The sequence below is a fragment of the Salmo salar genome, chromosome 01, assembly GCF_965601325.2.
Source record: "Salmo salar chromosome 01, fSalSal1, whole genome shotgun sequence".
In the NCBI taxonomy this organism is placed as follows: domain Eukaryota; kingdom Metazoa; phylum Chordata; class Actinopteri; order Salmoniformes; family Salmonidae; genus Salmo; species Salmo salar.
Window position 1 is genome coordinate 45099179 of NC_138291.1, and position 21407 is coordinate 45120585.

The 21407-nt window shown below is 43.5% G+C and overlaps 1 protein-coding gene and 1 non-coding gene across 2 annotated transcripts in view; one reads left to right on the top strand and one right to left on the bottom strand.

The window, feature by feature from the left end:
• LOC106603443 (syntaxin-binding protein 5) overlaps positions 1 to 12968 on the bottom strand; it is a 63322-nt gene extending 50354 nt beyond the window's left edge. The window contains exon 1 of the mRNA XM_082974776.1: positions 12710 to 12968. The gene's annotated coding sequence lies outside the window, so the exon portion shown is untranslated. The remainder of the gene's footprint in view (positions 1 to 12709) is intronic.
• LOC106602861 (alpha-L-fucosidase 2) lies at positions 7531 to 10156 on the top strand. The gene is made up of 3 exons (XR_014392224.1): positions 7531 to 7742; positions 9052 to 9242; positions 9756 to 10156. It is a non-coding gene; the product is annotated as an alpha-L-fucosidase 2 (transcript).
• Positions 12969 to 21407: the final 8439 nt, after the last annotated feature.

The following is a 21407-nucleotide window of genomic DNA, read 5'->3' on the forward strand; positions in this document are numbered from 1 at the left end:
TACATATCCCAACCAGAAGCCATGGATTACAGGTAACATCCGCACCAAGCTAAAGGCTAGAGCTGCCGCTTTCAAGGAGCGGAACGGTAATCCGGACGCTTATAAGAAATCTCACTATGCCCTCAGAGGAACCATCAAACAGGCAAAGCGTTAATACAGGACTAAGATTAAATCCTACTACACCGGTTCTGGCGCTCATTGGACGTGGCAGGGCTTGCAAACTATTACTGACTACAAAGGGAAACCCAGCTGCGAGCTGCCCAGTGACGCAACCCTACCAGATGAGCTAAATGCCTTTTATGCTCGCTTTGAGGCTAAGCAACGCTGAAGCATGCATGAGAGCACCAGCTGTTCTGAACTACTGTGTGATCACGCTCTCCGTAGCCGATGTGAGCAATTGGCCCAGCGTCGTTCGGGTTAGGGGAGGGATTGGCCGGCCGGGATGTCCTTGTCCTATTGCGCTTTAGTGACTTCTGTGGAGGTCCGGGCGCATGCAGGCTGTCACGGTCGCCAGTTGGACGGTGTTTCCTCCGACACATTGGTACAGCTGGTTTCCCGGGTTAAGCGAGCAGTGTGTCAAGAAGCAGTGCGGCTTGGCAGGGTCATGATTCAGAGGACATATGGCTCTCAACCTTCACCTCTCCCAAGTTCGTACAGGAGTTCCAGCGATGACACGACTGTAACTACCAATTTGGGAGAAAAATGGGTAAAAACAATATTATTAATATAAAGTATTCAGACCCTTTACTCAGTACTTTGTAGACGAATGTATATCGCCTCGTTATTGTTATTTTGTTTTTGCTCTATTATTTTTCACTTAAGTTTATTTAGTAAATATTTTGTTAAGTCTTATTTTTCTTAAAACGGCATTGTTGGTTAAAGGCTTGTAAGTAAGCATTTCATGGTAAGGTCTACACCTCTTGTATTCGGCACGTGTGTAACGATGTGCGCTGGGAGTCGGGAAACAAGTACAGGGAGTGAGTGCTTTAATAAATAAACACAACATAATGCAAAATAAGAAACATGAACAACACACAGACATGACACAGGAACAGAAACAATAACGCCTGGGGAAGGAACCAAAGGGAGTGACATATAGGGAAGGTAATCAGGGAAGTGATGGAGTCCAGGTGAGTCTGATGACGCGCAGGTGCGCGTAACTGTAATGTGTGCGTACTGGCGGCAGAGAAGTCAGGCGCAGGAGAGCAAAGACTATATTACAACGGTGCAGTTTAATAATAAAATCCCCGTGAACAAACACAATAAATAAATACAATGGGACGAAACCCTTCGCACGCCAGACATAACGTGCACAAACTCTTACAATCAACAATACCGGACAAGGAGATGTGGGGAACAGAGAGTTAAATACACAACATGTAATTGATGGGATTGAAACCAGGTGTGTGGGAAGACAAGACAAAACAAATGGAAAATGAAAGGTGGATCGGCAATGGCTAGAAGACCGGTGACGTCAACCGCCAAACGTCGCCCGAACAAGGAGAGGGACCGACTTCGAAGGAAGTTGTGACAGTAACAATGGTGACAGGTGTGTGCCATAATGATCTGCCTGGTGACCTAGAGGCTGGAGAGGGAGCACACTTGACAACGTGACATATATTTTGACTTGACCCTTTGGCAGCGATTACAGCCTCGAGTCTTCTTGGGTATGACGCTACAAGCTTGGCACACCTGTATTTGGGGATTTTCTCCCATTCTTCTCTACAGATCCTTTCAAGCTCTGCCAGGTTGGATGGGAAGCGTCGCTGCACAGATATTTTCAGGTCTCTCCAGAGATGTTTGATCGGGTTCAAGTCCGGGCTCAAGGACATTCAGTGACTCATCCCAAAGCCACTCCTGTGTTGTGTAGGTTGTGTGCTTAGGGTTGTTGTCCTATTGGAAGGTGAACCTTCACGCCAGTCTGAGGTCCTGAGTGCTCTGGAGCAGGTTTTCATGAAGGATCTCTCTGTACTTTGCTATGTTCATCTTTCTCTTTATCCTGAGTACTCTCCCAGTCCCTGCTGCTGAAAAACATCCCCACAGCATGATGCTGCCACCACCATGGTTCACCGTAGGGATGGTGCCAGCTTTCCTCCAGACTTGAAGCTTGGCATTCAGGCCAAAGAGTTCAATCTTGGTTTCATCAGACCAGAGAATCATTTTTCTCCTGGACTGAGATTCCTTTAGGTGCCTTTTGGCAAACTCCAAGCGGGCTGTCATGTGCCTTTTACTGAGGAGTGAGTTCCGTTTGGCCACTCTACCATAAAGGATTGATTGGTGGTGTTACAGAGATGGTTGTCCTTCTGGAAGGTTCTCCCATCTCCACAGAGGAACTCTGGAGCTCTGTCAGAGTGACCATCGGGTTCTTGGTCACCTGCCTGACCAAGGCCCTTCCCCGATTGCTCAGTTTGGCCAGGCGGCCAGCTCTAGGAAGAGTCTTGGTGGTTTCACACACACAGACGTGGTACAGTACTGTACTACAACAAGCAGGCTTAACATCCCCACACACACACACACACACACACACACACACATAATTCACTTATTTACGCAAGGGTCATTCCATGGGAAATGAAATGTGTAGGCCTATTTGATCCGACCCCCTTGCAGACGCTCTTATCCAGAGCGACTTACAGGATTCGAAACATCAACGTTTCGGTTACTGGCCCAACGCTCTAACCTGTGATGTAAGATACCTGTCTTTTAATATTCTCTCCCATCTTCTCTAACATAGCAGAGGTTAGGTAAGTCAGATAAATGTGATGGGAATAGAGATTATTTACCTTGTCTGAAATATTTCTCCTGAGGGGTAATAAGGTATGGCAACACAGATAAGAGGAGAGATATTTTCCACTGTTCTGTTCTCTCCACAAAATGCTCTTCCGCACACTCTGTCTCCCACACGCACACACACACACACACACACACACTCACATTCCTAGCTGCTGCAGACCTTAGCCTGAGTCCAGTCTGTTTGTGCCATCATGCCTACTCCCTTGACACTCATGATGATGGCAAATGTTTGGCTTGACAGTGACAGCAATGGCGTTGGCAAGAACACAAATTACCATGCTACAGACACCTAGGTTTATTCCTGTAGCCAACTCACACTGCACCACAAACACACACACTAACCCCTCTACCTGTATGTCCCCCTCCATCTAGAAGGAGTAACTGTGTGGGTCTCTCGGCCCCGCCCCTCTCAACCCTCATCATGCCGGAACCTGTCCGTCACTCCCGGATCCCTGACCTCCCATTGGACAGCAGCCTGCTGTTTGAGTTCCTGCTCTTCCTCTACCTGCTGGTGGCGCTGTTCATTCATTACATCAACATCTACAGGACCGTGTGGTGGTAACCCTATAGTCATCCAGCGGCCTCAATTACTCTGGTTAGTAGTAATATAGACACACACAGAGTCACACACACACACACCTGCAGGCAGTCACAAACACACACACAGCCACCTGCTGCCTCTACCTCTCTGGTGAGCAAATGCACACACACGCACACACAGAGCCATGTATCTCTCCCTCCCCCATGATTTCTGAAGACACAGCCCTGGATAAGAACACCCATGAGTCTGTCAGCGCCCAGATCGAAAAGAAGAACACATGGAGGGTCGGTTACTCTTATTGCCTTCTCCTGCTATCAACTATTATAACGTCATGTAACATTTTGGGAGCTTCATGGTGCAAAATGGCATTTTACAATAAGGGTCCATTAACAAGGGGTTTATAAAGGGTTTCTAATTCATTTAGTAATGGTTAATTAATCATTTATAAGTCCGTATGTCTCTGATGGGAATGTGTTTATTCCTGCAGCAAGCGTTTAATGCCACAGCGGTGGTCCTTCACATGAGGCATCTCCAGCTGGGTAACAGTCAGGAAGCTCCCAGCCTGTCCCCTCTGCCGAGCCCCTGTAGAAGACACCTGTTGCTGGCTGAGAAGGAACACACAGGTCAGGAGGCTCCCAACCAGACTCCCAGCCACTGAAGAAGACATCTGCTACTGGCTTAGGAGGAACACACAAGTCAGTGGCTCACAACACGACCCATTAGGATGACATGTAGTGGAATAGCAAAACAAGTGTCTCACTTACTAAAATTATGATACTTCTCACTCACTAAAACGAGTAAAGTTTTAGTAAAGAGTCTTGATTTCCAAGATCACTGTGTGTCTAGTTCTGAACTGTCCCTGTCTCTCTGTATCAGAGTCTCTGGTTGAGGAGGCTGTTAGCCCAAAAAAACTAAGAATAGGTCTCAGTTAATCCACAGAGGTCTCAGTTAACCCACAGTTTTACTCCTTGATGTTTAAATCACATTCTAACCTGAAAGGGCGGTATGATCCTGTTGATAAATACCATTTTGGGGGAGAGTTTCAGCGCTTTGAACTCGTCAAAACTGAATCCATTTCAGTTATTGAGAGCATGGAAGATGTAATGAGCTCAGCCCTCTTGCTTAACAGCAAGCAATAGAAGTGTTCGAATACAAAGCCCTTCCATGGATTTTCTTCTTCATTCATATTGGGTTGTTTTTTTAAGCCATTGTATGTGTACAGCGAGAACTTGAATTCAAAGATGTAAACAATTTATCCAATTGCCTCGTCTCACTTCATCATTACATCTGTCACTCTCGCTCTCACCTTAAGGTCACGTTAAGTTGTTGATACTTTTCATAACCTATTGCACATACAAACGTGGGATTTTATGTTATTCACTTGACTACTCATTTTTTAAAATGTTTTTGCACCACCCTATTTTCCCAATTACTCTGTTTAAATGTCCATCATTTTTATGTACAAGAAAAAGCTTGGCTACCTTTGGGGTCTAATGTGTTGGGATAAGTGGCATTGAAAAATCTGACATGGAATATATACCCTAACCTGTGTTCTGTGTAAGAGGCGATATTTAGTGAGAAATTGTCAGTTGTAACCCTTTTGGCTGAGGTTTTCAGCCCTCTAACAAAATATTACAAGTCATATGAGCTTAAAAGGGCTTAATTAATAACCTTTGGGGTCAAAGATGTTGAGTAAAGTGGCATTGAAGAGTCTGATATGGAATATCAGGCCTAACCCTAACCTGTGAAAAATGAATGTACTACGACAATATCCTACCAACCCCCAATTCAGTAGTGGCCTTCAGTGAGGTAGACAGCTGCATGTTTCTGTCCTCCATAACTGGGAAAGGCATAGAAGACCCTACATCCATCTCATTAGATCAGAACACTATGGAGCAACAGTGATTCATATTTATGGTTTACGTATATTATATTCCCAATATATATTGTGTTCATTGTTTTCACAACCCTTTATGTAAAGAGAATAAGGACAGGTGTCATATGATTGATTAAACATGTTTGGAGAATTTAACTTTAATTTCCAACTTGACTTCTGTGACACATGCTATGGCTTGGAGTCTTGCGTCGGCAGTTACACAACATGATTAAAAGTACGTGGACACCTGCTCGTTGAACATCTCATTCCAAAATCATGGGCATTAATATGGAATTGGTCCCCCCTTTGCTGCTATAATGGCCTCCACTCTTCTGGGAAGGCTTTCCACTAGATGTTGGAACATTGCTGCCAGGACTTGCTTCCATTCAGCACCAAGAGCATTAGTGAGGTCGGGCACTAATGTTGGGCGATTAGGCCTGGCTCGCAGTCAGCGTTCCAATTCCTCCCAAAGGTGTTTGATGGGGTTGAGGTCAGGGCTCTGTGCAGGCCAGTCAAGTTCTTCCACACTGAACTCGACAAACCATTTCTGTATGGACCTCGCTTTGTGCACAGGGGCATTGTCATGCTGAAACAGGAAAGGGCCTTCCCCAAACTGTTGCCACAAAGTTGGAAGCACAGAATCGTCTAGAATGTCATTTTATGCTGTAGCGTTAAGATTTCCCTTTACATGAACTAAGGGGCCGAGCCCGAACTATGAAAACCAGCTCCAGACCAATATTCCTCCTCCACCAAACTTTACAGTTGGCACTATGCATTGGCGCAGGTAGCGTTCTCCTGGCATCTGCCAAAACCAGATTTGTCTGTCAGACTGCAAGATGGTGAAGAGTGACACATCACTCCAGAGAACGCGTTTCAACTCCTCCAGAATCCAATGGAGGCGAGCATTGCGCATGATGATCTTAGGCTTGTGTGTGGCTGCTCGGCCATGGAAACCCATTTCATGAAGCTCCCGACGAACAGTTCTTGTGCTGACATTGCTTTCGGTCTGGAACTCGGTAGTGAGTGCTGCAACCGAGGACAGATGATTGTTACACACTACAGCACTTGGCGGTCCCGTTCTGTGAGCTTGTGTGGCCTACCACTCCGTGGCTGACCCATTGTTGCTCCTAGACGTTTCCACTTGACAATAACAGCACTTACAGTTGACCGGGGCAGATCTAGCAGGGCAGAAATTTGACAAACTGACTTGTTGGAAAGGAGGCATCCTATGACGGTGCCATGTTGAAAGTCACTGATCTCTTCAGTAAGGTCATTCTGCTGGCTATCAGGGCACAAGGCGGGACCCAAATGCAGACACAGGAGGCAGATGGTTGGAGTCTTACAATGTTTACTAATCCAAAGGGGTAGGCAAGAGTATGGTCGTGGACAGGCAAAAAGGTCAAAACCAGATCAGAGTCCAGGAGGTACAGAGTGGCAGACAGGCCCGTGGTCAAGGCAGGCAGAATGGTCAGGCAGGCGGGTACAAAGTCCAGAAACAAAACCGTGAGGACTAGAAAAGGGAGAATGCAAAAAGCAGGAGAATGGGAAAACCGCTGGTTGACTTGGGAACATACAAGACGAACTGGCACAGAGAGACAGGAAACACAGGGATAAATACACTTGGGAAAACAAGCGACACCTGGAGGGGGTGGAGACAATAACGAGGACAGGTGAAACTGGTCAGGGTGTGACACTGCCAATGTGTCTATGGAGATTGCATGGCAGTGGTGCTCGATTTTTACACCTGTCAGCAACGGGTGTGTCTGAAATTGCCAAATCCACTAATTTGAAGGGGTGTCCACATGCTTTTGTATATATAGTGTATAGTTTTTAAATAACTTGTGTGGATGTTTATTCCAGTTGGTATTGGCAGAAGTGTCAGATGAAGCCCTATGTTGACCTCATGCAGAAGAACTATCCTCCAGACTTCAAGTATTAAGCTGAGTTCTTTGATGCCAAAGAATGGACTCACATCTTTTCCTCATCCGTGGCAAAATATATTTACCTCAACACAAAACACCATGAAGGTAGACTCTGTGTGTGTGTGTGTGTGTGTGTGTGTGTGTGTGTGCGCGCGCGTGCAATGCATGCTCCACTAATAAGGTGTAGCCTTTCATTGAATAAAATAATAATTCTTATGATTCTACCAGATTAGGCCTATAAAAATGTATTTGTGGTTTATTGTTATTATCCTATTTGCAGGCTTCACTCTGTGGGGTTCTGAGAACTCCTGGAACTGGACTTGGCTCCTAAATGGGACGTAGTTGGAGAAGTGTCTGGAGCACTCAGCGCCAACAGCGACCTGCGTCTGGGACTGTACCACTCCCTGTTTGACTGGTTTAACCCGCTTTACAAGCAGGACGCTGCCAACCTGTACACTACCAACCTCTTCCCCACCACTAAGACGCTGCCCGAGCTCTATGAGATCATCAACAAGTACAAGCCGGAGCTGCTGTGGTCCGATGGAGACGGGGATGCTCCTGATAAATACTGGAACAGCACCGGATTCCTGGCTTGGCTATACAACGAGAGGTACCGTCACAGAGATAATAGACAGAATCTACCACACTCCCAAAACATATTGGTGAAGGTGCTAGGGTCAAAATGCAAAACTGGAGAAAGCAGAAAAGTCTCAGCACACTTCCAGTCAGATGCACATTTATTTTGATAGTAGCTGAGCTTTCGGTCAGTCGACCTCCAACAGAGCATATCCACATACAAAAGTGGGACCAGTCATAGAGATAAAATATGATGTAATATGTTTAGGGAAATAATATACAATAAGTGTTCTAATTCCACTCTGCTTTATAATGAGAAGTAGGGACTTTATGGGCTAAGACACAGATTAAGCCTAGTCCTGGACTATAATGCACGTTCAATGGAGATTCTCCATTCAACATGATTTTTAGTCTAGGACTAGGCTTAATCTGTGTCCAGGTAAACTGGCCGTAAATGTATAAAATTCTACACCAATGTCTTTTTGCAGTCATAGGTCTATTTAATGTGTCAGTTAGTGCTATGGAGTATGATGTGTGCACCAACGGTATAAACATCACATGCTTCAGCATTTGCATTAACAACACTGGTACAGTATTGGAATGGTACAGTATTGGAATAGCCCAGTGCGAGAGACCGTGGTGACCAATGATCGTTGGGGTTACGGCAGTATCTTTACCCATGGAGGCTACTACACCTGCGCTGATCGCTACCAGCCCGGACATAGACAAAGGTTCCTGGGGTTACAGGAGAAACGCCCAGCTTAAAGACTACTTCACTATCGAGCAGCTTGTGGGGGTCAGTTTTAAATGGTTCTGAAAGCAATTTATTTTATGGTAAACAGGAGACTTAAATCATTTAGGTCACAAAAGTTATTGCACTACCATAACACAACTTTTAGTAACTGAATCAGTCATAATCCTGTTTAGTATAACTCATAAACAGCATCATTTAACTGTAAAGTGCACTCAAAGTCTAAAGTCTTTTGACTTGTTTTTTAAATGCTGCTGGTCCTGTGTGTTTCTTGTATAACACTTTACAACAGTTTTTTGGATAACCTAAATGCTCTACTCTACAACATGACTTGTTTGGCTTCATTCTTCTCTCCTAGACTAATAATTGTACACTACAGTAGGACATGTATGAAGCTAATAGGAATGTATTTGTTATCGGGGAGACTGAAATGTGGTTACTTTTCCAGCCCCACACAACTAAACTACGCAACAAAATGTTGCTGGGAGCAGTGCAGGGTCGGCTGCATTCCTGCCTATGGAAGATGTTATAATATTTCCTATAGCTGTCATAAAGGCTTTATGACTGCGTACTTGTGTCTTGCGTGATTCAGACGTTGGTGGAGACCGTGTCCTGTGGAGGGAATCTGCTGATGAACGTCGGACCTACGCACGACGGACGCATCGCCCCCATCTTTGAAGAGCTTCTGAAGCAGATGGGTCAGTGGCTGGGGGTCAATGGAGAGGCCATCTACAACACCACCGCATGGAGGGCCCAGAACGACAGCATCCCAGCTAGCGCCTGGTCGGTTCATACAAATAATAATAATAATTAGAAAGGGTCATTTTTCATCACTTGCTTCAGCTGTCCAGAAGGGGTTTGATGCTAGTGGAAGAAGTTTCAATTGTAAGAGGCAGAGTACTAGAACGTATTTTTTATCTAGCTCCGTAATGGGTGAGATTTGGAGTTTGTAACAAACCTCAACACCCCAGGGTACACAGTGTTCAGCATATGTAATGACTCCACAGGGGCAAACACGTACAAGGTATCACCATAGTCGATTACAAGCAAGATATTAGCGAAATAAGTCTCTTTCTCACTTCAAAATATAAACATTACTTGATCTCCGCATGTGTGGTTCCCACCATGAAGCATGGAGGAGGTGTGATGGTGTGGGGGTGCTTTGCTGGTGACACTGTCAGTGACTTATTTAGAATTCAAGGCACACTTACCAAGCATGGCTACGACAGCATTCGGCAGCGATACGCCATCCCATCTGTTTTGCACTTAGTGGGACTATAATTTGTTTTTCAACAGGACAATGACCCAACACACCTCCAGGCTGTTTAAGGGCTATTTGACCAAGATGGAGTGATGACCTGGCCTCTATAGTCAGCCGACCTCAACCCAATTAAGATAGTTTGGTATGAGTTGGACCGCAGAGTGGAGGAAAAGATGCATATGTGGGAACTCCTTCAAGACTGTTGGAAAAGCATTCCAGGTGAACCTGGTTGAGAGAATGCCAAGAGTGTGCAAAGCTGTCATCAAGGCAAAGGATGGATAATTTAAAGAATCTAAAATCTAAATGATATTTTGTTTTGTTTAACACTTTTTTGGTTACTACATGATTCCATATGTGTTATTTCATAGTATTGATGTCTTCACTATTATTCTACAATGTATAAAATAGTAAAAATAAAGAAAAACCCTTGAATGAATCAGTGTGTCCAAACTTTTGACTGGTACTGTACATGACATTTGTATTTTAGAATTTTACCTTTGCCTATTTGATCTGGTTCTAACATAGGCCTACGGATTTACGCCATGATTGTCAAAGAAACATCACATTTGTGCTTCATAACCAAAAAGTTGTGAGTCTTGATTGTTGACCAATGACCAGTCATCAGCATTAGCTCACAAAGGAGGATGCATATATCCAGATTCATCTTCAGAAAGCAGATACATTTTCTTTCTGTATGACTACACTGATATTATCCATATAAAAAAGTGATCCATATACACTATATACAGTTGAAGTCGGAAGTTTACATACACCTTAGCCAAATACATTTAAACTCAGTTTTTCACAATTCCTGATATTTCATCCTAGTAAAAACTCCCTGTCTTAGGTCAGTTAGGATCACCACTTTGTTTTAAGAATGTGAAATGTCAGAATAATAGTAGAGAGAATGATTTATTTCAGCTTTTATTTCTTTCATCACATTCCCAGAGGGTCAGAAGTTTACATATATTCAATGATTATTTGGTAGCATTGCCTTTAAATTGTTTAACTTGTTTAACTTGGCCTTCCACAAGCTTCCCACAATAAGTTGGGTGAATTTTGGCCCATTCCTCCTAACAGAGCTGGTGTAACTGAGTCAGGTTTGTAGTCCTCCTTGCTCGCATACGCTTTTTCAGTTCTGCCCACAAGTTTTCTATAGGATTGAGGTCAGGGCTTTGTGATGGCCACTCCAATACCTTGACTTTGTTGCCCTTAAGCCATTTTGCCACAACTTTGGAAGTATGCTTGGGGTCATTGTCCATTTGGAAGACCCATTTGCGACCAAGCTTTAACTTCCTGACTGATGTCTTGAGATGTTGCTTCAATATATCCACATAATTTTCCAGCCTCATGAGTGCACCAGTCCCTCCTGTAGCAAAGCACCCCCACAACATGATGCTGCCATCCCCGTACTTCACGGTTGGGATGGTGTTCTTCAGCTTGCAAGCGTCCCCTTTTTTCCTCCAAACATAACAATGGTCATTATGGCCAAACAGTTCTATTTATGTTTCATCAGACATTTCTCCAAAAAGTACGATCTTTGTCCCCATGTGCAGTTGCAAACTGTAGTCTGGCTTTTTTATGGCGGTTTTAGAGCAGTGGCTTCTTCCTTGCTGAGCGGCCTTTCAGGTTATGTCGATATAGGACTCGTTTTACTGTGGATATAGATACTTTTGTACCTGTTTCCTCCAGCATCTTCACAAGGTCTTTTGCTGTTGTTCTGGGATTGATTTGCGCTTTTCGCACCAAAGTACGTTCATCTCTAGGAGACAGAACGCGTCTCCTTCCTGAGTGGTATGATGGCTGCATGGTCCCATGGTGTTTATACTTGCGTACTATTGTTTGTACAGATGAACGTGGTACCTTCAGGCGTTTGGAAATTGCTCCCAAGGATGAACCAGACTTGTGGAGGTCTACCATTATTTTCTGAGGTCTTGGCTGACTTCTTTTGATTTTCCCATGATGTCAAGCAAAGAGGCACTGAGTTTGAAGGTAGGCCTTGAAATACATCCACAAGTACACCTCCAATTGACTCAAATGAAGTCAATTAGCCTATGAGAAGCTTCTAATGCCATGACATGCAATTTCTGGAATTTTCCAAGCTGTTTAAAGGCACGGTCAACTTAGTGTAATGTAAACTTCTGACCCACTGGAATTGTGATACAGTGAATTATAAGTGAAATAATCTTTCTTTAAACAATTGTTGGAAAAATGACTTGTATCATGCACAAAGTAGATGTCCTAACTGACTTGCCAAAACTCTAGTTTGTTAACAAGAAAGTTGTGAAGTGGTTGAAAAACGAGTTTTAAAACCTGTTGGGGCTACAGGTTAGCAATGAACCCCGAGCCGGGATTGCTAACAAGGCTGGAAATTCAAAACATCAAAAATCTAATAATTTCAATTTCTCAAACAATCAACTATTTTACACAATTTAAATGATAAACATCTCCTTAATCTAACCACATTGTTCGATTTTCAAAGAGGCTTTACGGCAAAAGCATAAAGTTAGATTATGTTAGGACAGTACATAGCCACAAAAGTACAAACATCCATTTTCAATTCAAGGTCAGGCGTCACCAAAAGCAGAAACCAGCTTGAATTATGCACTAACTTTTGTCAATCTCCATCAGATGACACTCCTAGGACATTATGTTATACAATACATGCATTTTTTGTTCCATCAAGTTCATATTTATATCCAAAAACAGCATTTTACAGTAGCGTGAAATTCAGATTTTTTTCTTCTCTGAAATGCTTACGGTGAACATAACAAAATTACTATTCTTAAACATTGGTAAATTATAATATTGTCATTCAAAGAATAATATATTATCATCTCGTAATTGCTACCGAATGGCCAGATCTCAAAATAACTTTACTGGGAAATCACATTTTGCAATAAACGGGGTGCTATGCTAAGAACAACAGGCTATGCTATACAGTTAGCATCATCTAAAATCGATAATAACATTGTAAATATCCCCTTACCTTTGATTATCTCCATCAGAAGACAGGCATCCCAGGTCCGGAAGGCATCCCAGGTCCGGAACAAATGTGGTTTCTTTTGACAAAGTTCATAATTTATGTCCAAATAACACCAAGTACTTAGCGTTCATTATGCTCCCACAAAACGTGGTGGGGGACTGTAAAATCACGCCGAAAAGCTAAAAAAACCTAGTAAATAATCTATTTATGTTCGTTCAAACATGTCAAATGTTGTTTAGCATTAATCTTTTGGTCCATCTTTAACGTTAAACATCAGTAATATTTTCACACAACCTATCCTATGTCGAGATAAACAATGAAGACAAAACTCACGTTTCTCAGATTTATGCGCAGGCGCAAAAAAATGAAGTGATGACATGTCAACTTCCTTGGATTCTAATTTGCTCTCTGTTTATCATAGACGCTTCAAACAACTTTATAAAGATCGTTGACATCTAGTGGAAGCCGTAGGTGTTGCGAAATGAATCCTTTCTCACTATGGTATCTATAAAACAATGACACTAAATAGTACAGTCACAAAATTCACATTTTTTTTTAAATCTATTTTTCACAGGTTTTTGCCTGCAATATGAGTTTTGTTATACTTACAGACACCATTCAAACTGTTTTAGAAAATTCAGAGTGTTTTCTATCCGAATGTGTTAATAATATGCATATCCTAGCTTCTGAGTTGGTGTAGGAGGCAGTTAAAAATGGGCACATATTTTTTTCAAAATGTCTCAATACTGCCCCCGAGCCCCAACAGGTTTTAATGACTCCAACCTAAGTGTATGTAAACTTCCGACTTCAACTGTATACAAAAGTCTGTGGAGACCCCTTCAAATGATTGGATTTGGCTATTTCAGTCACACCCGTTGCTGACAGGTGAATAAAATCGAGCACACAGCCATGCAATCTCCATAGGGGAACATTGGCAGTAGAATGGGCTTACTAAAGAGCTCAGTGACTTTCAACATGGCACCGTCATAGGATGTTACCTTTCCAACAAGTCAGTTCGTCAAATTTCTGCCCTGCTAGAGCTGCCCCGGTCAACTGTAAGTGCTGTTATTGTGATGTGGAAACGTCTAGAAGCAACAATGCCTCAGCTGCAAAGTGGTACGCCACACAAGCTCATAGAACTGTATCGCCAAGTGCTGCGGCGTGTAGCGTGTAAAAATCGTCTGTCCTCGGTTGCCAAACTCACAACTGATGGTGGGATGGTGTTCTTGGGGTGATGAGAGGTGTTGGGTTTGCGCCAGACATAGCCTTTTCCATGATGGCCAAAAAGCTACATTTTAGTCTCATCTGACCAGAGTACCTTCTTCCATATGTTTGGGGAGACTTAAAGTGGTCCTATGGACAGATACTCCAATCTCCGCTGTGGAGCTTTGCAGCTCCTTCAGGGTTATCTTTGGTCTCTTTGTTGCCTCTCTGATTAATGCCCTCCTTGCCTGGTCCGTGAGTTTTGGTGGGCGGCCCTCTCTTGGCAGGTTTGTTGTGGTGCCATATTCTTTCCATTTTTAATAACTGATTTAATTGTGCTCCGTGGGATGTTCAAAGTTTTGGATCTTTTTTTATAACCCAACCCTGATCTGTACTTCTCCACAACTTTGTCCCTGACCTGTTTGGAGAGCTTCTTGGTCTTCATGGTGCCGCTTGCTTGGTGGTGCCCCTTGCTTAGTGGTGTTGCAAACTCTGTGGCCTTTCAGAACAGATGTTTAAATACTGAGATCATGTGACACTTAGATTGCACACAGGTGGACTTTAGTTAACTAATTACGTGACTTCTGAAGGTAATTGGTTGCACCAGATTTTATTTAGGGGCTTTATAGCAAAGGGGTGAATTCTTCAGTAAAAAAAAATATATATTTTTTGAAACAAGTAATTTTGTTCATTTCACTTCACCAATTTCAACTATTTTGTGTATGTCCATTACATGAAATCCAAATAAAAATCAATTTAAATTACAGGTTGTAACGCAACAAAATAGGAAAATCGCCAAGGGGATGAATACTTTTGCAAGGCACTGAATGGGGCCACTGGCCACCACTTTTTATCTGTGAAATCATTCATCACATGACCAATGGACCATTTCACTGATGTTCAGAGGCATGCAGTGGAAGTATGTTCATTGTTACAGGTATGTTGATTAAGCACTGTTTCATTCTTATGTGCGTTGTTCATACGTATAAAACACTATTTAATATAAAAACAAAGAATTACACACCAAGGAATTCATTCAAGACTTTTTAAATGCATTGGTCAAATATTGCTACTCAGAGAGTGTGAAAAAGAACCTGGCCCAGATCTGTCTGTGCTCTTGCCAACTCCATTGCTCACGCAAATGTTTAACATGACAATGAGTGAAAAGGAGTTGGCATGATAGGTTATGAAAAAGAGACACTAGATGGCACAATTTATCAACATTGCTACCCAGCAGTCGCTCTGAGTTATACAATAGGAAGGGACAAATCAAATCAAATCAAATGTTATGTTATGAGCTGAATACTGAATACAACGGCGTAGACTTTACCGTGAAATGCTTGCTTCACAACAATGCAGGGTTCAAAAGAGTAATAAAAAATAATAACACGAGGAATGAAATACGTAAGAGTGAAACCATTTGCAGGGAGTGCCAGTACCAGATCAATGTGTAGGGGTACGTGTGTGTGCGTAATGTGTTTGTATGTGTGTTTGTGTGTGTATGCGTATGTAGTGTACGTGAATGTATGTAGGTTTTGTGTGAGTGTCAGTGTCAGTGTAGTGTGTGTGAGTGAGTGAGTGTACATACAGTATAGTCTTGTGAGTATGCATAGAATCAGTTGAAGATAGGGTCAATGCAGATATTCCGGGTAACCATTTCATTAACTATTTAACAGCCTTATGGCTATTTAGCGGCTTGGGGGTAGAAGCTGCTCTTGGAGCCTGTTGGTCTGAGAGCCAATGCCCCGGTACCGTTTGCCACTCTATGGCTTTGGTGGCTGAAGTCTTTGGCAATTTTTCAGGCCTTCCTCTGACACCGCCTGATATAGAGGTCCTGGATGGCAGGAAGCTTGGCCCCAGTGATCTATAAAATAGAAATGATGAAATAGAAATAGAAAAACTGAAGACGAGACATCGGTGATGTTGATGGGAATTGGAAATATCCACCAGAAATATTCAACATGGTGGTTCAATAGTTAAAGGTGTATTATGTTAGACGAGTGTTATAACATGTCATTTACAGTTTCTCCTCCTATCTCCCTTTCTTTTTTGATTATTATTATTATTATTATGTGGTACAATCAATAGGCAGAATAAACAGCATTGGACAAATGACAAATGCATTGTCAGCGCATGTGCATATCACATGATAATTCATGTACATGCACAGACCTACTACCAAGTAAAAATGTATGCTACGCTAATTGATTCACCATTACAAGTAAAACCAAAAACAATATGAAAATAAACCCAAAATAAAACCCACCCCATCTCACCCCTCCCCCCGAGTGACCCGTTTAATTTAGCTCTTCATAGCAATAGTTCTTACACTTTCAGCTGCATTTGACCACATCGATAAGCTTCTTTCATTCGCACCATGAGAACGAGCATTGGACAATTTTGAAAGAACAATATCTAAAAACGAGAAGACTCATTGGAGCCACACTGTATGTGGAGGCTTCCATCTTAAGGCAAGCATTTTTTAGGCAGCGATTTTTACGATCTCCTTTTCTTCTAGCATTACCCTCTCCCTCTGTTCCTGGTCATATATTGCCTGCTAGCACTGGCTGAATCCCCATCCCTCTCTTCTCATCTCTCCTTCTCTCCTCATCCCATCCCTCTCTTCTCATCTATCCTTCTCTCCTCATCCCATCCTTCTCTCCTCATCCCATCCTTCTCTCCTCATCCCATCCCTCTCTTCTCATCTATCCTTCTTTCCTCTTCCCATCCATCTCTTCTCATCCCATCCCTCTCTCCTCTTCCCTCTCTCCTCTTCCCATCCCTCTCCTCTTCCCATCCCTCCCTCCTCATCACACCCCTCTCTCCTCATCCCACCCCTCTCTCCTCATCCCACCCCTCTCTCCTCATCCCACCCCTCTCTCCTCATCCCACCCCTCTCTCCTCATCCCACCCCTCTCCCCACCCCACCCCTCTCTCCTCATCCCACCCCTCTCTCCTCATCCCACCCCTCTCTCCTCATCCCACCCCTCTCTCCTCATCCCACCCCTCTCCCCACCCCATCCCTCTCTCCTCTTTCCATCCCTCTCTCCTCATCCCATCCCTCTCTCCTCTGCCTTCCCTCTCTCCCCTTCCCACCCCTCTCTCCTCATCCCATTCCTCTCTCTTTCGTCCCTTCTCTCCCCTACCCATCCCTCTCCCCTTCCCATCCCTCTCTCCTCTTCCCATCCCTCTCTTCTCTTCCCATCCCTCTCTCCTCTGCCTTCCCTCTCTCCTCTGCCTTCCCTCTCTCCCCATCCCTGTCTCCTCATCACACCCCTCTCTCCTCATCACACCCCTCTCTCCTCATCCCGCCCCTCTCTCCTCATCCCACCCCTCTCCCCATCCCATCCCTCTCTCCTCTTTCCATCTCTCTCTCCTCATCCCATCCCTCTCTCCTCTGCCTTCCCTCTTTCCTCTTCCTTCCCTCTCTCCTCTGCCTTCCCTCTCTCCTCTGCCTTCCCTCTCTCCTCTGCCTTCCCTCTCTCCTCTGCCTTTCCTCTCTCCTCATTCCATTCCTCTCTCCATCCCTCTCTCCCCTTCCCTTCCTATCCCTCTCTCCTCTTCCCATCCTTCTCTTCTACAGATGACCAGCAGAGTGTTTTAGGTTTGAATCCTTATATAACTCAGCACAATGGACAGCAACATATGCTGGATCAGTTAAGGGGTTCAGTGTTATGCTCTGTAAGAAAATCAAAACACTGAAATCCTGTACATAGTATGGGCCATCAACTTCAGTATCCAAGCTCTCTTGCAATATTTTTTTTATTTAAACAGTGTTAATTTGCATGTAAAAGAAGGCTTATGAATATTAAACGGCCCCAAATGTGTTGGTTTGAAGAGAAGCCATTGGAGGAGTTTTGGCTGAAGCCTACTCAATGGTGCACAGGATGCAATGAGAGAGATAGAAGAGCAAGATAACAGAAAGTGTGAAACTATTTGCAGGGGGTGCCAGTACCAGATCAATGTGTAGGGGTACGTGTGTGTGCGTAATGTGTTTGTATGTGTGTTTGTGTGTGTATGCGTATGTAGTGTACGTGAATGTATGTAGGTTTTGTGTGAGTGTCAGTGTCAGTGTAGTGTGTGTGTGAGTGAGTGTACATACAGTATAGTCTTGTGAGTATGCATAGAATCAGTTGAAGATAGGGTCAATGCAGATATTTTGGTTGTGCATCAGCATTTTTTATCTTGTTATATCAGTCACTAGCTAGGTGTCCATCCAAATGGCAACAGATTTTCAGTGGTGGAAAAAGTACTCAATTCTCATACCTGAGTAAAAGTAAAGATACCTTCATAGAAAATGACTCAAGTAAAAGTGAAAGTCACCCAGTAAAATACTACTTGAGTAAAAGTCTAAAAGTATTTGGTTTTAAATATATTTAAATATCAAAAGTAAATGTAGTTGCTAAAATATACTTAAATATCAAAAGTAAAGGTCAAAGTACGAATAATAAAAAATTCCTTATAGGAAGCAAACCAGACGGCACAATTGTATTGTTTTTTATTTATTTACGGATAGCCAGCGTCGCACTCCAACACTCAGAGATCATTTAAAAATTCAATAAAAAAAAAAATGGGCATTCAACTGAGACTGCTCTTCTCTGTGTCACGGAGGCTCTCCGCACTGCTAAAGCTAACTCTCTCTCCACTGCTCTCATCCTTCTAGACCTATCTGCTGCCTTTGATACTGTGAACCATCAGATCCTCCTCTCCACCCTCTCCGAGTTGGGCATCTCCGGCGCGGCCCACGCTTGGATTGTGTCCTACCTGACAGGTCGCTCCTACCAGGTGGCGTGGCGAGAATCTGTCTCCACACCTTGCGCTCTCACCACTGGTGTCCCCCAGGGCTCTGTTCTAGGCCCTCTCCTATTCTCGCTATACATCAAGTCACTTGGCTCTGTCATATCCTCACATGGTCTCTCCTATCATTGCTATGCAGACGACACACAATTAATCTTCTCCTTTCCCCCTTCTGATAACCAGGCGGCGAATCGCATCTCTGCATGTCTGTCAGACATATCAGTGTGGATGACGGATCACCAGCTCAAGCTGAACCTCGGCAAGACGGAGCTGCTCTTCCTCCCGGGGAAGGACTGCCCCTTCCATGATCTCGCCATCACGGTTGACAACTCCCTTGTGTCCTCCTCCCAGAGTGCTAAGAAACTTGGCGTGATCCTGGACAACACCCTGTCGTTCTCCACTAACATCAAGGCGGTGACCCGATCCTGTAGGTTCATGCTCTACAACATTCGCAGAGTACGACCCTGCCTCACACAGGAAGCGGCGCAGGTCCTAATCCAGGCACTTGTCATCTCCCGTCTGGATTACTGCAACTCGCTGTTGGCTGGGCTCCCTGCCTGTGCCATTAAACCCCTACAACTCATCCAGAACGCCGCAGCCCGTCTGGTGTTCAACCTTCCCAAGTTCTCTCATGTCACCCCGCTCCTCCGCTCTCTCCACTGGCTTCCAGTTGAAGCTCGCATCCACTACAAGACCATGGTGATTGCCTACGGAGCTGTGAAGGGAACGGCACCTCCATACCTTCAGGCTCTGATCAGGCCCTACACCCAAAAAAGGGCACTGCGTTCATCCACCACTGGCCTGCTGGCCCCCCTACCTCTGAGGAAGCACAGTTCCCGCTCAGCCCAGTCAAAACTGTTCGCTGCTCTGGCACCCCAATGGTGGAACAAGCTCCCTCACGACGCCAGGACAGCGGAGTCAATCACCACCTTCCGGAGACACCTGAAACCCCACCTCTTTAAGGAATACCTAGGATAGGATAAAGTAATCCTTCTAACCCCCCCCCCTTAAAAGATTTAGATGCACTATTGTAAAGTGGTTGTTCCACTGGATATCATAAGGTGAATGCACCATTTTGTAAATCGCTCTGGATAAGAGCGTCTGCTAAATGACTTAAATGTAAATGTAATGTAATGTAATGTAAATGTAAAAACATTAGCATTTGTGTTTAGTGAGTCCGCCAGATCAGAGGCAGTAGGGATGACCATGGATGTTCTCTTGATAAGTGTACGAATTGGACCATTTCCTGTCCTGCTAAGCATTCAAATGTAACGAGTACCATTGGGTGTCAGGGAAAATGTATGGAGTAAAAAGTACATTATTTTCTTTAGGATTGTAGTGAAGTAAAAGTAAAAGTTGTAAAAAATATAAATAGTAAAGTACAGATACCCCAAAAAACTACTTAAGTAGTACTTTAAAGTATTTTTACACCACTGGAGATTTTCATGCAAATATTCTAAAATCTGCAGAAAGAAAGTATGCTCATTTTCCCACCGGTGGTGGGTTTCCACCAAACTGACTTGTTATGGATAAAAATCAGTGCGTGATGACATAGTACACACAAAATGTCTTTTTTTCCGCTTAAGTTTTCATGTACTGAATAAAAATCTTAAGTTCAATGTGTTTCCATCGCTTTTTCAACTCTACAGTCACAAAAACTGTTGCGTTGCATAACAAATGTGCCTACTCTGGTCTTGGCACATGCACTCCATAGCCAACAGCTCGCAGATACTGTGCAGGTAGGCTGTGCGGGTAGGCTAGTCTACATGACGAGAATATTATGGAAAATAGCTAGAATATTTGTATTTGTCAAACGGCAGTCAAGCATTGATCACCATGTCACCAAAATTAGACACTTGATATTTATTGGAAAGGAGCATCAAGCGCATCACTGTGCACTTTCACCACCCTGTGATTTATTTCATCTGTAGCCTAATAAACTGCATGGTATCCGGAGTCGTAGTGGGAGGACCACAAGCAATATCATCGCGTGACTACAAGTTCACTTCAATATGATTGTTATTATATCAATATTTGCGCATAAAGGCGTTTCCACTGACATTTCTCACATAATTAATTATACTGACACAAAAAGATCGAACGATATCGAACAAACAAATTATCTGAAGGCATTTAAAAATTGTACCGAAACGTCCTGTTTCCATCACAGCTGTCATGATAGTTATTTATACACATGCCTTTACTTGCATAAAAACTGTGGATGGAAATGTGGATAGAGACACTCACTCAATTACCCCATGTCGGCTAAAAATGTTCAGATATCTAAACTTGTAGTAATCATGGTTGAATTACCTACTGGGCCCCCATTGATTTTGTTAGTCACTCCCAATCAGATGTCATATTAAAAACTGCAAACATTTCTCTCTTCACCCTAAAGTGAAAAAAAGTGTAGAATTGTAGGAAATTAGCTGTAAAACAGCACATTTTTCTCTATGCCCCATGACAAAATTAGTAGAAATTGCATTCAATTTGTTATACTATTGCAAAATCTTCTCTCTGCCTGTCACGTCCTGACCAGCAGATGGAGCTGTTGTTGTAGTTTTGGGGTCAGGACGTGGCAGTCTTGTGTTCTGTGTTGGTCTTGTGACTCCTAATCAGGAACAGCTGGGGATCGTTGTTCCTGATTGGGAGTCATATATGTAGGAGTATGTTTGTCACTTGGGTTTGTGGGTAGTTGTTT